Consider the following 18,065-nt stretch of genomic DNA (forward strand, 5'->3'; position numbering starts at 1 on the left):
CAACAGCTAGATGGCCAGTAATACATTTTTGTCAACGTCTTAGCTTCCAGAAGACAAAAAAAAAAAAGAGCCCCAGATTTTCCTAAAACTGCTATTCTATATTATTTCTTTCTGAATTATCTACAACCTCTTTAAAAAGAATCTATAGTCAGAAGACTTGGGAGAAAAATAAAATCATTCTCTATGCTTTTACCTTGAGTAAAATTCTTCTAAGCTTGAGTCAATTCTTTCCTTCAGTGTTTTTTTTTCTCCCCCCTTCTCTCATTTAGGCATCTTCACATGCCTACATTTGAGCTGCTTGTCACCACCACCAACCTTATGCCAGAGGCTATAAGAGAGTAATAGAGCTTTCTCCATGGAAAAAAAGCTGTGTAATGCCACAACTTCACCTAGTCTGGCTGACCCTGGCCTATTTTGGAAGAAATTGAGCCCCCAATTTCCTGCCTGCATGACCTAGGTGAACTATTCTTTCCAGACCCCAAAGCTTCTTTCTGTGAAGGACTTAAACTACATAGACAACATTGAAATCCATTCTTGTGTCCTGGTTTCTCTGGTTTGGCAGATATTCCGTTCAATTACTGCCATGTGTTACCAAAAAAAACTCATTGCCTCCAAGTCGATTCCAACTCACAGCCACCCTATAGGACAGAGTAGAACTTCCCCATAGGATTTCCAAGGAGCAACTGGTGGACTCTGCCAATCTTTTGGTTAGCAGTCTGAGCTCTTAACCACTGCGCCACCAGGGCCCAGCATTGTGTTATGTTTTATCATTTGCTAGAGACTGGCTAAGTGCTAGAAAAGGGCAGACATGGTCTCTGCCCTCTAGGAGTTCATCAGCTACCCAGGAAGTCAGCACAATAATTGACTACAATGCAACGTGACTTGTACGATAACCGAGATGGACCAAGTGCACAGAAGTGCTCTCCCGTACAGCCTCACGATTCACAGTGTCCTTGGAGCCTTTGGGACTACCAGAATTGAAGTACCACAGTCACCTAAACCTCAAACTTTCACTTTGCTCTGTTCATCCACTCTTTTCTTGATTACTGATACATTCCTAGAGTCCAACCTAATGGTGACACCTGAGATCTGCCTTTACTCCTCACCAAACATAAAAGGCTCTGCAGTCTTCCATCATTTCTCAATGGGAAATGATTTCTCCTTCTTTTGAAATCCCAAAATACGATGCCTCAACATCCCTGGGCTATTTACCAAAGTTTCCCTTGCATCATGACTATTTCATTATATATCTTCTCTCCCCTCCAGATTAGAAATTTCCTCAGGGCATTGACTCTGCCCATTTTAGTGCCCAGCACATAGCACGGCACAGAGTTGATGCTTAGTAAGTATTTGAATAAATGAATCAAGAAAGGAAACACCTTTTGACAACAGGTCCTGAACCTGAGCTATCAGAGATCACCCTTATTTCAGTCGTTTCCTGTTTGTTTTAGCTAATGCAATCCTCCATCTCTGGCCATGAGACAAAAGTCCTAAGTTCAAGAACAAATTTAGCAGATCCATAGAATTTTTAATCTACATATAACGTATTGAAAGACAAACATCGCAGATTCTAATTACTCCATGTTTATATTTTAGTAAATGTGTTGTTCATTAAAGTCTCCTATATAATCCCAAAAGCTAAATTTTGTACTTTATTGAGAAACAGACACAATAAAAACAGTGACAGTAGAACTATCCCCAAAACTATTGAACTCAAGTATCCTACCTTCACCTTGTAGACCAATTGAAAAGAGTCAATACAGAGTACCTACTTAATTGCTAAGGCAGCAGGTGAAATAATGAAAGGGAAGAAAATGGAGCATTTACATAGAATGTTGCCCAGTGCTAGATACCATGCAAGTTGCTTTCATATACATAATCTATTTAATCCCTATGGAGACTGAACAACAGTGGCGTTATTAACTCTATTTTACAGATCAGAAACTGGGGCTCAGAGAACCTAAGTAACTAGGACAAGATCACCTAGTTAATATGCGGAGGAGCCAGGCTACAAACCCAGCCAGGCTACAAATCCAAGTCTCATCTTCTTTAATTAAGTTGGCTATAGATCAGAGATGTAGCTGAGCCACTAAAATTTTAGGTATCAGGGACAGCCCATTTGAATACATTTTTAATGTATTATGAGTAAAATTAATAATTCATTTACTCTGCAAATGTAGTCTTTTAGTGGCTACATTATTGTTCAAAGCTCTTACTGATTATAATATAACATGCAGGTATGGAGGTACATAATTGCACTAAACGGCCTTGGAAATGCAACATAAGGCATATTAGAGTTAGGATCTGGGAATACCCCCAAATAAGTTATCATCCAATTTAAAAACACTCAGGTTATGGTTTGGCAACCTTCTGTAAGGGGCATGCCATAAGCAGTTGGCATTGACAGGATGGGGATTGGCAGAAGCATTTAGATTCTTTACTTAGTAACACTACCACTCATCTGTTGGTTTGTCATACTGTGGTGGTTTGCCTGTTGCTGGAAGCTATGCCACCAGTATTTCAAATACCAGCAGGGTCACCAGAGCTCAGCAGGGCTGAACATTGTGAAGAATGGGAATTCTGGAACACTTAATTGTGCTTATGTGGAACCCATACATAGACCAAGAGGCAGTTGTTGAAACAGAACAAGAGTTTAAAATCAGGAAAGGTGTGTTTCAGGGCTGTATTATTTCACCATAATTATGCAGAGCAAATTCTACAAGAAGCTGGACTATGTGAAGAAGAATGCGGCATCAGGATTGAAGGAAGGCTCATTAACAACCTGTGATATACAGATGACACAGCCTTGCTTACTGGAAGTGAAGAGAACTTGAAGCACTTACTGATGAAGACCAAAGGCTACACCCATTAGTATGGATTACACCTCTACATAAAGAAAACAAAAAATTCTTACAATTGGACCAATAAGCAACATCATGCTAAATAGAGGAAATACTGAAGTTGTCAAGGATTTCATTTCACTTGGATCTACAATCAACACCTATAGAAACAGCAATCAAGAAATCTATGTTGTCATTGTTGTTAAGTCTGGTTGAGTCAGTTCAGGCTCATAGCTACTCTATGTACAACAGAATGAAACACTGACTGGTCTTGTGCCATCCTCACAACCGTTGCCATGTTTGAGACCATTGCTGCAGCCACTGTGTCAATCCATCTTGTTGAAGGTCTTCCTCTTTTTCTCAGCAGATTATCTCAATGAAATATGTCTTCTGATTTCTTGACTGCTACTTCCATGGGTGTTGATCGTGGATCCAAGTAAAATGAAATCCTTGACAACTTCAGTATTTTTTCTGTTTATAATAATGTTACTTATTGGCCCAGTTGTGACAATGTTTGTTTTCTCTATATTGTGGTGTAATCCATACTGAAGGCTGGAGTCTTTGATCTTCATCAATAAGTGCCTCAAACCCTCTTCACTTTCAGCAAGAAAGTTTGTGTCATCTGGATATTGCAGGTTGTTTATGAGTCCTCCTTTGGGAATTCCAGAGCACTTAACTGTGCTCATGAGGAACCTGCACATAGACCAGGTGGTAGTCATTCGAGCAGAACAAGGTATATTATGTGGTTTAAAATCAGGAAAAGTGTGTTTCAGGGTTGTTTCATTTCACTATACTCATTCAGTCTATATGCTGAGCAAATAACCTGAGAAACTGGACTTTATGAAGAAGAACGTGGCATCTGAATTGGAGAAAGATTCACTAACAACCTGTGATATGTAGATGACACAACCTTGATTGCAGATGCAAATTTTATAGACCGTACAACTTAGGGAAACAGAAATGAAATTTTATTTCATTCCAAATGAAGTAGTGGATCCCTTGTCTATTAATGGCAGCAAACTTAAAATTTGCCAAATCGAGTTCACTGAAGCTCTTCTAGATTAAAACATGAGTCTCTTTGATTCTTCTTCCCTTCTACGTTCTCTTTTATCCCCCCACCCCCAGACACATCTAAGCTCTGAGGGGTTTACCTTTGCTTCTCATTGTCTACTGGAGAGATTTCTGGAATATGCTTTTGATGAAACTTCTTTGTTCTCTTGCTCTGGAAGTACATGATGTTTGCTCCTGGAAACCCAGTGGTTGGCCTCTGTTGACTCATGCCCTACCTCAGCACTGGCTGGCACTGTGATCTTTTCAGACTTAGTCATATCCTCCTTTCACTCACAGCTTTGGCTGGCCAGCCTACAACTCCTGTTAAAGGCTCCCTTTGCCTCATTTTATTCTTTAATAACTGATCATTTTGACCCATTATCTTTGTACCAACCCCTTGCAGGAAGACTACTTATCAACTCTCAGCTATTTCTAATGCTTCATCCATCAGACATATAAAACTTTTTGTGGATCTCTTATATACCTCAAGGAAATGTAAGGAGTCTGAGAGGTGGGTACAGGAATTGGAGAGAGGCCATCTCAGTCCACAATCTGCCTAGATAAGCCCTGACATTTCCACTTTCCTCTGGCTATCCCATGACAGCAAAGACTCTCAGGCAATCTATCTCCACTCAGAGTTGAGAAAAGGAGCACAACCCAAAAGGACAAATATTGTATGATCTTACTTATATGAAATCTCTAGAATGATTATATGCATAGAGACAAAAGTTTATTAGTGATTACCAGGGACAGGGGAAGAGAAGCGACTGGGGCGGGGGGTGGTTACTGCTTAAGGGTACAGAGTTTCTGTTTAGGAGGATGAAAAATTTTGGAAACAGATAGTGGTAAGGGTTGCCCAACATGCTGAATGTAATAAATGTCATGGAGTTGTATACTTAAAAATGGTTAAAATGGCAAATTTTTTTATTATATACATTTTCAAAAAACACAATAAAAATTGGAAGGAAAAAGAAAAAGGAGTACATGCCCCCTTGCTATTCAGTCCCCAAACCTACATGTGTGTCTTTCTCATCCACCTAGATTTTGACCCTGAGACAAGAACTCATGCTAACATTCAAACTTCCTTGCTCTCTTCTGCTATTCCGTCCAAGGTTCTTCCACAACCCACAAAGGATCCTTAACTGTATGTTGCAAAAGTCTGCTCTTGAGTCACGATAAATTCTCACAGATTTATAGCTTAAAGAATAAAATACTCTGAGTCCACCAAACTGCTACCTTTGGGAGGCTTAAAAAAAAAATTCAGTCATTCAAAGTTAATGTCTGTATTACTGACTTTCAAGAACATCTTTGGAACTCAAAAAGAACAATCTGACACTTTTTTCTTGTCAGAATGTCCCCCCCCCCCCTTTATTCTTTGTTTCCTTAACACATTAAGCCTCAGCCTCAGGATTTACAGTTAACTAGTAAATACGGCCTTGATAATAGAAATGATGCCAGTGATCACATGATTGAATTTTGCAAGACCAACGACTTCTTCATTGCAAATATCTTTTTTCACCGACATAAAGCACAACTATACACATGGATCTCACCAGATGGAATACACAGGAATCAAATTGACTACATCTGTGGAAAGAGGCAGTGGAAAGGCTCAATATCAGCAGTCAGAACAAGGCCTGTGGCAGATTATGGATCAGACCATCAACTACTCATATGCAAATTCAAATTGAAATTGACAAAAATTAGAACAAGTCCATGAAAGCTAAATTACGACCATGAGTATATCCCATCCCATTTAGAGAACATCTCAAGAATAGATTTGATGGGTTGAACTTTATGATAGAAGACAGGAAAAGTTGTAGAATGACATCAAGAACATCATAAATGAAGACAGCAAGAGGTCATTGAAAGGGCAGGAGAGAAAGAAAAGACCTAAATGGATGTCAGAAGAGACTCTGAAACTTGCTCTTGAACATTGATTAGCTAAACCAAAAGGAAGAAATGATGAAGCAAAAGAGCTGAACAGGTTTCAATGGGTAGCTCAAGAAGGCAAAATAAAGTATTATGATGACATGTGCAGAGACCTGGAGATAGAAAACCAAAAAGAAAGTACACGCTCAGCATTTCTTAAGCTGAAAGAACTGAAGAAAAAATTCAAGCCTCGAGTTGCAATATTGAAGGATTCTACAGGAAAAATATCAAACAACGCAGGAAACATCAAAAGAAGATGGAAGGAATACAAAGAATCATTGTACCAAAAAGAATTGATCAATGTTCAACCATTTCAGGAGGTAACATATGAGCAGGAACAGAGAGTACTGAAGGAAGAAGTCCAAGCTGCACTGGAAGCATTGGCAAAAAAACAAGGCTCCAGGAATTGACAGAATACCAATTGAGATGTTTCAACAAAGGGATGCAGCACTGGAAGTGCTCACTCGTCTATGCCAAGAAATTTGAAAGACTACCAGGCCAACTGACTGGAAGAGATCCATATTTATGCCTATTCCCAAGAAAGGTGATCCAACCAAATGTGGAAATTATCGAACAATATCATTAATATCACACACAAGCAAAATTTTGCTGAAGATCATTCAAAAGTGGCTGTAGCACTACATCAATAGGAAACTGCCAGAAATTCAAGTTGGATTTAGAAGAGGACATGGAACAAGGGATATCATTGCTGATGTCAGATAGATCCTGGCTGAAAGCAGAGAACACCAGAAAGATGTTTACCTGTGTTTCATTGACTATGCTAAGGCATTCAACTGTGTGGATCATACCAAATTATGGATAACCTTGTTGACAATGGAAATTCCAGTGCACTTAATTCTGCTCAGGAGGAATCTGTACGTGGATCAAGAGGCAGTCATTCAAACAGAACAAGGGAATATTGCATGGCTTTAAAGTCAGGAAAGGCATGCATCAGGGTTGTATCCTTTCACCATTCCTATTAAATCTGTATGCTGAGCAGATAATCTGAGAAGCTGGACTATATGAAGAACAATGGGGCATCAGAATTGGACGAAGACTCACTAATAACCTGTGCTATGCAGATGACACAATCTTGCCTGCTGAAAGTGAAGAGGACTTGAAGCAATTACTGATGAAGATCAAAGACTACAGCCTTCAGTATGGATTACACCTCAAAATTAAGAAAACAAAAATTCTCACAACTGGGCCAACAAGCAACATCATGATAAATGGAGAAGAAATTGAGATTGTTAAGGATTTCATTTTACTTGGATCCACAATCAACATCCATGGAAGCAGAAGTTAAGAAATCATAAGACGCATTGCATTGGGTAAATCTACTGCAAGAGGTATCTTTAAAGTGTTAAAAAGCAAAGATGTCACCTTGAGGACAAAGGTGCTCCTACCCAAGCCATGGTGTTTTAAATCGCCTCATATGCATGCCAAAGCTGGACAATGAATAAGGAAGACCGAAGAAGAATTCACAGCTTTGAATTATGGTGTTGGCAAAGGATATCGAATATTCCATGGACTGCCAAAAGAACGAACAAATCTGTCTTGGAAGAAGTACAGCCAGAAAGCTTCTTGGAAGGAAGGATGGTGAGACTGTGTCTCACATACTTTGGACATGTTGTCAGGAGGGATCAGTTTCTGGAGAAGGATAATATGTTTGGTAAAGTAGAGGGTCAGCAAAAAAGAGGAAGACCCTCAATGAGATGGATTGACACAGTGGCTGCAACAATGGGCTCCAGCGTAGCAACGATTGTGAGGATGGTACAGGACTGGGCAGTGTTTTGTTTTGTTGTGCATAGGGTCACTATGAGTCGGAACTGACTGGATGGCACCTAACAACAACAACATGTACAAAAAGGAGTTGGCAAGCAGGAAAAATACAATACATTGGGCAATGTTTCAAAATATTCTGCTAGATTGTCCTTTCTTGTCAATATTGATGTTAATCAAGATATATAGAAAAAAACACTCTTTGTCCTTTTTATATGTTTTCTTTTGATGGCTAAATATACTTTCTTTTTTTCTTTAATAAAGATGATGCTTTATTTATTTAATTTTCCTCATCTTGTACTTTTGTTTGTGTGCCTATGCTTTAGGTGAAAGTCTACAGCCCAAATTAGTTTTTCACTCAAAAATTTACATACACATTGTTTCATGACATTGGTTACAATCCCTACAATGCAATAGAACTCTCCCCCTTTCCACCCCAGGTTCCCCGTGTCCATTTGTCCAGTTTTCTTGTTCCTGTCTTATCTTATTGCTTTTGGGCAGGAGTTGCCCATCTGGTCTTGTATGTTTGATTGAACTAAGAGGCACGGTTCTCGCTTGTGTTATTGCTTGCTTTACAGACCAGTCTAATCTTTGCCTGAAAAGAGGGATTCCAGAGTGGTTTCAGTTCTGAGTTAGTGGAGTGTCCAGGGGCTATAGTCTCAGGGGTTCCTCTAGTCTCTTCTTTGGGATCAAGTCTGGAATTACAACTAAGAAATTGTAATTCACTTAAGATTTATTTCTCAAATATGAAAACCAAAAAAAAAAAAAAAACAAACCTGTTGCTGTCAAGTCGATTCTGACTCATAGCTACCCTACAGGACAGAGTAGAGCTGTCCCATGGGGTTTCCACCAAGTGTCTGCTGAATTTGAACCGCCAGCCTTTTGGTCAGCAGCCAAGCTCTTAACTACTGATATGTAAAACTTACAGAACTCTGAGACATCCACCTTCGAATAGGTGGAGTGAGTAGCTGAAAAACTGGATATGTTGAGAGAAAAATAAATAAATAAGTAAAAATGATCATTCAGAGAGAAGCAGGAGCCAGAAACTCAGAATCCTGAGGGAGTATCCCCTAGTTCCTAGCTTCCCAACACCAGGTTCTTTTTCATTCCTGAAGTCCAGCTGTATTCCTGCCCTTGGGTGCTGTGGGCACTCCTTTTTTATTCTTAAAAATTTTAAGGAAATTCTTATTTCTTTGTTTGCTTACTCTGGCTTGTTGCTTTCTGTACCCCCCACCCCCACCCTGGGGAAGTGTGTTAAAATAGAATTTGTCCTGTGTCATCTAGGCAAAATAATAGATGTTATATTTCAGACCTGCCATGTCTATAAACTATTGGCACCACTGTTGAACTTCCTCATTCATATGAGTCTATAAAAGCTGAAACAGTGGACAGCAAGAGAGAATTTGTGAGAGGGTTTCTATTCAGGGACTCCAACCTCCCAATACTGAGGCTCTTAATTCCTAACACTAAACCCGGTGAAAGAAACCTCAATAGAACCCAGTAATGTATTCATTTAAAAAGTGACCCTGCCCATAAGAGAAGCCTGAAGGGGGAGTCCACCACAGGGAAGAGAGGGGCAGTAGCCCGGGGTGAAATCAAGAGTTTTCAGACAGAGAAAAGTCACTGCTGTATCAAGAGCATTGCCCGCAAGTTGTACCTCAGCACAAATTTTGTGCTTGAAAACTCTAGTATTTACTTGTCTTTGTGTTCTGCTTATTCCCTTCTTTCCCCTCCCCCCCCCGCCCCCACCAACTTAATATCTTACTGTCTTTTAAACTGTAGGCTTGGACGGGAAGCCTGTTTTTGGCTTTTGCCAATTGTCTTGCTCCCACCATTTGGTAAAAAAAAAAAACAACAACAACCAAACCCATTGGCATAAAGTCGACTCTTACTGCAACTCTAGGAATCCCTGGTGGCGTAGTGGTTAAGTGCTATGGTTGCTAACAAAAAGGTCGGCAGTTTGAATCCACCAGGCGCTCCTTGGAAACCCTATGGAGCAGTTCTACTCTGTCCTATGAGGTCGCTATGAGTCGGAATCGGCTCAACAGCAGTGGGTATAGGACAGAGTAGAACTGTCCCCATAGTTTCCAAGGCTGTAATCTTTATGAAAGCAGACTGCCACATCTCTCTTCCTCAGAATGGCTGATAGGTTCAAACCTCTGACCTTTTGGTTAGCAGTTGAGTGCTTAACCACTGCACCACCTTCTGGCCAAGATGTCTTAATGGGATGTTCCTGGGAAAAGTGTGACAACTGTATCTCCTATTAAAGCTGCCACTGATCAAAACTTAGATTTATCGTCACACCTATCTCACAGGAAGTTGGGAAATGTTGACTTTAGCTGACTGCTGTTTGATCGGCTAATACTCTGGTGTTCTCTTGTTAGTAAAAGAAAGGGATAACAAATACTGAGTCTTATGGATTGCATTGTTTCCCCAAAAATACCTGTTGTAAATCCTAACCTCAATGCCTGTGGTTATAATCCTATTTGGGAATGAGTTGTCTTTGTTAAGTTAATGACAAATGATAAATGATAAATGATAAATGATTAGTGTAGGAAGTCTTAAATCAATCTCTTTTGAAATGTAAGAGATTAAACAAGCAAGTGAGTAGCAGAGATGAGGGGAGAGAAATGCCAAGCCACATGAAGATTGCCCAGGAGCAGAAGATAAAGGAGATAAGGACCTTCCTCCAGAGTCAATGGAGACAGAAATCTTTTCCCTAGAGCTGGCACCCTGAATTTCGACTTCTAGCCTCCTAAATTGTGACAAAGGAAACCTCTGTTTGTGAAAGCCATACATTTGCGGTATTTCTGTTATAGCAGTGCTAGATACCTAAGACAGAGGGCAACTGGTAATCTTACCCACAATTCTCATACTAGTTCAGTTGACTCTACAAACTACTGTCTATTCTTGCTACAGAGCAACTTGATCATTTTGCTTATCTCCTCTAAAAGTTTCAATAGTCTCCAGCTCTCTACTAAATAAAGTTTAAACTCAGCCCTCCCCCTTAAAATGAATTCTTGGTGTTTTATTAGACAAACATACAATAGATTTACTTGTCGTTTTGTTGAACTTTTATACTATTTTCTTTCTTTTAGTATTAGGAGCACTGTTTTCTTAATATCCTTGTAGTTAATATCTTTGTGTACATCCGCAGTGGCTTCTAACAGGACATTTAAAATTTTTCACTTTTAATCCCTTTTGATGCTTCACACATAACACAAGATACCTTTATTAGACACTTGCTGAGAAACAAATGGACTAATTCTGTCATGGAAAATGAGCTATCATCTACAGAAGCTCAAGTTCATGAATTAAGTTCAAATAATTAAGCACATCCTTGTTATTTCCCAAGGGCTCCAGACATCCAATTTTTTAATTCTACATGTTATAAGAATTTAGAAAAAAAAATCTTTACAAAATAATATCCTTTATTTTAAATTATTTTCCATCCTCCTTTTCTTTTTCTTGGAAACCCTGGTGGCTTAGTGGGTAAGTGGTATGGCTGCTAACCAAAAGGTCAGCAGTTTGAATCCACCAGGCACTCCTTGGAAACCCTGTGGGGCAGTTCTACTCTGTCCTATAGGGTTGCTATGTGTTGGAATTGACCCAACGGCAACGGGTTTGGTTTTCTTTTTCTTAATCTAAAGTATTAAAAATGAAGCAGGAGAAAAGAGAAAAATAGGCATCAAAGAGCCTGGATAATTTAATTTAACTGTTTTAGTTGAAGTGATGCCAGCTGCTATAACAAACCGACCTCCAGATAGCAATGGCTTAACACAAAATAAAACTTTCTTACTTGTGTAAGAGTTCAATGTTGGTCTTCACGACTGGGGAGGGGAAGAGGGTGGAGATGATGGTAGGTTTGGCTCCATGCAATTCTTCGGGAGCGAGGCTGATAGAAGCTCTGTGGTCTTCAACAGGTGGCTTCCAAGGTCATTCTGGCTGTTAATATCTAGCTGGAAGAGAGGGGAAGAGGGAAGGTGAAGAAGGCACACCTGTTTCTTAACCATCTGGAGGCATATAATTACATGGGCCTATTTAGATAAAAGGCTGGAGAGTGTAGGCCCTTGCTGAACAACAACCCTACACCAAGGAAAAAGAGTATAAATCTTTGGAGGACAGCAATCTATCTCTCCCATTTCAGCACTGGTTCAATAATCAAAAAATGGCTTGAAATCTGTATGTGCGTGTTAGACACCACCGAGCTGGTTACAACTCATAGCAAACCCATGTACAACAGAACAAAATGCTACCCAGTCCTGCATCATTCTCAAAATCATTGCTATATCTGAGCCCTTTTTTGCAGCTACCATGTCAATCCATCTCGTTGAGGGTCCTCCTCTTTTTCATTGACTTCTTCTTTACCAAGCATTATGCCCTTCCCCAGGGACTGCTCCCTCCTAATAACATGTCCTAACTACGTGAGACAAAGTCTTGCCATCCCTACCTCTAAGGAGCATTCTGGCTGTACTTATTTCAAGACAGATTTGTTTGTTCTTCTGGTAGTTCACAGTATATTCAATATTCTTTGCCAACACCACAATTCAAAGGCATCAATTCTTCTTCGGTCTTCCTTATTCATTGTCCGGCTTTCACATGCATATGAGGCAAGTGAAAATACCATGGCTTGGGTCAGGTGCACCTCAGTCCTTGTCTTAAAGTGTTAAAAACCAAAGGGTCAGACTACGATCACATCAGATTACAAAATGGAGGATAACCACATAATACTGGGAATCACGGCCTAGCCAAGTTGACACACATTTTGGGGGGACACAATTCAATCCATAACAACCCTCAAAGAGACATCTTTGCTTTTTAGCACTTTAAAGAGGCCTTTTGCCACAGATTCGCCCAGTGCAATACATAGTTTGATTTCTTGACTGCTGTTCCCATGGGTATTGATTGTGGATCCAAGTAAAATGAAATCTTTGACAACATCAATATTTTTTCTGTTTATCTTGATGTTGCTTATTGGTCCAGTTGTAAGGACTTTTGTTTTCTTTGTATTGAGGTGTAATCCATACTGAAAGCTATAGTCTTTAATCTTCATAAGTAAGTGCTTCAAGTCTTCTTCACTTTCAGCAAGGAAAGTTGTATCATCTGCATATCACAAGTCGTTAATTTGCAAAGACCTGGAGTTAGAACAGCAAAAGGAAAGAACATGTTCAGCATTTCTCAAGATGAAAGGCCTGAAGAAAAAATTCAAGCCTCAAGTTGCAATATTGAAGGACTCTATGGGCAAAATATTGAATGAGACAGGAAACTTAAAAAGAAAGTGGAAGGAATACACAGAGTCACTGTATGCAAAAGAATTGGTTGATGCTCCACCATTTGAGGAGGTAGCATACAATCAAGGAAACTGTTGTTGTTGTTGTGAGGTGCCGTTGAGTCAGTTCTGACTCATAGCAACCCTGTGCACAACAGAACGAAACACTGCCTGGTCCCGAGCCATCCTTACAATCATTGTTATGCTTGAGCTCATTGTTGCAGCCACTGTGTCAATCCACTTCATTGAGGGTCTTCCTCGTTTCCTCTGACCCTTTTCCAAGCATGACATCCTTCTCCAGGGACTGATCCCTCCTGACAACATGTCCAAAGTATGTAAGACTCAGTCTTGCCATCCTTGCTTCTAAGGAGCATTCTGGTTGTACTTCTTCCAAGACAGATTGGTTCGTTTTCTTGGCAGTCCATGGTATATTCAATATTCTTCACCTACACCACAGTTCAAAGGCATCAATTCTTATGTCTTCCTTGTTCATTGTCCAGCTTTCACATGCATATGATGCAATTGTTTTTTTGGGTCAGGTGCACCTTAGTCTTCAAGGTAACATCTTTGCTTTTTGACACTTTAAAGAGGTCCTTTGCAGCAGATTTACCCAATGCAATGTGTCTTTTTATTTCTTGACTGCTGCTTCCAAGGCTGTTGACTGTGGATCCAAGTAAAATGAAATCCTTGACAACTTCAATCTTTTCTCCATTTGTCATGATGTTGCTCATTGGTCCAGTTGTGAGGATTTTTGTTTTCTTTATGTTGAGGCGCAATCCGTACTGAAGGTTATGATCCTTGATCTCCATTAGTAAGTGCTTCAAATCCTTTTCATTTTCAGCAAGCAAGGTTGTGTCATCTGCACAACTCAGGTTGTTAATGAGTCTTCCTCTAATCCTGATGCCCCGTTCTTCTTCATATAGTCCAGCTTCTCGGGTTATTTGCTCAGCATACAGATTGAATAGGTATGGTGAAAGGATACAACCCTGATGAACACCTTTCCTGACTTTAAACCAATCAGTATCTCCTTTTTCTGTCTGAACAACTGCTTCTTGATCTATGTAAAGGTTCTTCATGAGCTCAATTAAGTGTTCTGGAATTCCCATTCTTTGAATGTTATCCATAATTTGTTATGACCCACACAGTCGAATGCCTTTGCATAGTCATTAAAACACAGGTAAACATCCTTCTGGTATTCTCTGCTTTCAGCCAGGATCCATCTGACATCAGCAACAATATCTCTGGTTCCATGTCCTCTTCTGAAACCAGCCTGAATCTCTGGCAGGTCCCTGTCAATACACTGCCGCAGCTGTTTTTGAATGATCTTCAGCAAAATTTTGCTTGCTTGTGATATTAAAGATATTGTTCTATAATTTATGAATTTGATTGGATCACCTTTCTTGGGAATAGACATAAATATGAATCTCTTCCAGTCATTTGGCCAGGAAGCTGTCTTCCATATTTCTTGGCAGGCACAATACAGCACCTCCAGCGCTGCATCCGTTTGTTGAAACATCTCAATTGATATTCTATCAATTCCTGGAGCCTTGTTTTTCACTAATGCCATCAGAGCAGCTTAGACTTCTTCCTTCAGTACCATCGGTTCCTGATCATATGCTACCTCTTGAAATGATTGAACATCAACGAATTCTTTTTGGTATAATGACTCTCTGTATTCCTCCCATCTTTTTTTGATACTTCCTGCGTCGTTTAGTATTTTCTCCATAGAATTCTTCACTATTGCAACTCGAGGCTTGAAATTTTTCTTCAGTTCTTTCAGCTGGAGAAACTCCGAGCGTGTTCTTCCCTTTTGGCTTTCTATCTCCAGCTCTTTGCACATGTTACTATAATACTTTTACTTTGTCTTCTTGAGCTGCCCTTGGAAATCTTCTGTTCAGTTCTTTTTCTTCATCAATCCTTCCTTTTGCTTTAGCTGCTCGATGTTCATGAGCAAGTTTCGGAGTCTCCTCTGACATCCATCCTGGTCTTTTCTTTCTTTCCTGTGTTTTCAATGACCTTTTGCTTTCTTCATGTATGATGTCCTTGAAGTCATTCCGCAACTCATCTGGTCTTCGGTCACTAGTGTTCAATATGTCAAATCTGTTCTTGAGATGGTCTCTAAATTCAGGGGGGATATACTTAAGGTCATATTTTGACTCTTGTGGACTTGCTCTGATTTTCTTCAGTTTCAGCTTGAACTTGCATAAGAGCAATTGATGGTCTGTTCCACAGTCAGCCCCTGGCCTTGTTCTGACTGATGATACTGAGCTTTTCCATCGTCTCTTTCCACAAATGTAGTCTATGTCATTCCTGTGTGTTCCATCTGACGAGGTCCATGTATATACTTGCCGTTTATGTTGGTGAAAGAAGGTATTTGCAATGAAGAAGTCGTTGGTCTTGCAAAATTCTATCGTTCGATCTCTGGCATTATTTGTATCACCACGGCCATATATTTCAACTACTGATCCTTCTTCTTTGTTTCCAACTTTTGCATTCCAATCACTAGTAATTATCAATGCATACTGATTGCGTGTTCGATCAATTTCAGACTGCAGCAGCTGATAAAAATCTTCTATTTCTTCATCTTTGGCCTTAGTGGTAGGTGTGTAAATTTGAATAATAGTCGTATTGATTGGTCTTCCTTGTAGGTGTATGGATATTATCCTACCACCGACAGTGTTGTACTTCCGGATAGATCTTGCAGTGTTCTTTTTGACAATGAATGCAACACCATTCTTCTTCAAGTTGTCATTCCCAGCATAGTAGACTTTATGATTTTATAATTCAAAATGGCCAACACCAGTGCACTTCACCTCACTAATGCCTAGGATATCGATGTTTATGTGTTGCATTTCATTTTTGATGATTTTCAATTTTCCTAAATTCATACTTCGTACATTCCAGGTTCCGGTTATTAATGGATGTTTGCAGCTGTTCTCATTTGCTGATGTGGCATGACTCAAAATGAGAAGAAACGGGTACAAACATCCATTAATTAATAAATAAAACTGTATAGATAGTATATTTGTGGAGGGGCTGAATTAGGAGCCATGTACTTGTTGGACCCCTTTATTCTACTTCTCTCCACCAAAATGGTGTTGATACATTTTTTGTTTCCTTTAAAATTTATTAAGGCTCTCAAGAGTAGACTCTCTCTTCTATTTAATGCTGAGGTTGGAAATAGAGGCCAGAGCAGGGTAGTTTTCTGAATTCAAATTTCTGAATTTGAAAGCCATTATTATAAATTAAAAAGAGCCTGAGTTTTTGAAATACAGATCTGGGTTTAAATCCTGCCTAGCCAACTGCTAAGTACGTGTTTTTGGACAAATGATTTAACGTCTCTCAGCCTCAGTTTGGCCATCTATAAAATTTAAAAAAAACGCTGCCATCAAGTCAATTCCAAATCATAGCAACCCTATAGGACAGAGCAGAACTGCCCCATAGAGTTTCCAAGGAGTGCCTGGTGGATTCGAACTGCCAACCTTTTGGTTAGCAGCCATAACACTTAACCACTATGCCACTACGGTTTCCACCTATAAAATAGGGATGAGCATTTAGCTGGTGTGAGATTAACAAATGTAAAATGCTTGATTTCAACCTGTTTTGCCTTTTTAAAGGACTTGATTGCATCCAGACTGTATGTACTAGGTGCTCTTACACAACACTGAAAGATTTATTTTCCTATTTCACAGTTGCATATTTATTCTATAAGTGGCTTCTTGTTCTATTCTTTCTCCTCCCCTGGTAACTGACCTATTTGTTCATTCTGTTCTTTTTTTCAAACCCCTTTAGTTCAATGCCAAGTCTAACTTCTCTCTGCTAACAAAATCCTGGCTCATCATCTGAGTTTGTTTTTTTATCTCTGTTTTAGCCATATTCACTCATTATTTCCTCTGAGTAATTCTCCTCTGAACTTAATCTGGACCCTGAAATTCCCTTTCTTGTAGACTCCCTTCTTGAATTTCCCTGTTGGTTTCACAAAGCAAATCAATAGATACTATTCCCGTCCTCCGATTAAATCCTAAAGCCCCTGAAGCTATTGTCTTGTTCTCTGCCTCATCCCATTCCTAGTCTTCCCTTACAGTCTATGGAGAATCACCTGCTAGACTGCACACATCAAACTCTCATCCTCTGCTGAGGATGTCATGCGGGGAATTCATTGAAAGGCTTTCTTGCATGTCACTCTGAAAATGCTATTCTTATACAGACCATCAGGTTGTAATCTTAGCCTGAAAGAAGACTCATGTAACATCGACTTTCACACCGTCATCTTTTCTGATTGCTTTACACTGATAGATAAATGCAGCCATTGCTGCCATGGACACAAGGACAAGTCCCAGCCTTGAGCAGGCTCTTTCCTGCTTTCTGCACTTTTTTCCCCACCTCTCATTCACAAGCTACAAAGGGCAGAGTGTGAACCACAGAATGTGAACTGCACTCACCGTTATCTTGTGCTTGATGGGGCATTCCTTGCTTTCATCTCCTAGCATCCTTGCCTCAAACCATTGCATGTGCCCAATGAGAATTGTGTCTTCCATTAGGAGCCTCAAAATAGATTGAGTGGAAAAATGAGGTCACTGAAGGTAAAAGTGTATACAGCGGACACTTGCTGTTATTTTTGGTTATCCAGCAATCAAGCCTTCATTGGGGCAAGTTCACCCTCCCCCACACATATGTGCCTTGGTGAGAGAGAGAGACACAGGCCTAGATGATTCTTCTGTAAACAACTTGGCAGCTTGGGCATGTGGCCCAGACTTGATCAGTCAGATCCTTTCACCTGGGACTTTAGTTCTTGAGGGATGACACAAAGACTCCAAGATATTCACTGAGATTGTGAATTAATACATTAATACAAGAGTTGGTGGCTCCAAGTGTCCAGAGCCATTAACTGCTAGTGACAGTCCCTAACCAGACTCTTCCTGTGGCCTGATCATGACTCCCTCAGTATTTTCTGAAATTGGCTCTCCAGCTTTCCTATCCATGCAGAAAGCCTTCCAATAAATTTCCTGTCTGCTTACACTAGCCAGAGCAAGTTTTTGTATTTACAACCAAGAACTCTGACAAGGAACAGTATATGACATTTTGTTTAGGCAATCTCATAACATGGCAGAAACTGTCACTGAATTTCTAGCTTTATGACCGGAGCTTGAATCCTGGCTCTGTCACTTAACGAACATGTTGCCATTGCGTTG

Source organism: Elephas maximus, chromosome 9, assembly GCF_024166365.1.
Source record: "Elephas maximus indicus isolate mEleMax1 chromosome 9, mEleMax1 primary haplotype, whole genome shotgun sequence".
Classification (NCBI taxonomy): Eukaryota; Metazoa; Chordata; class Mammalia; order Proboscidea; family Elephantidae; genus Elephas; species Elephas maximus.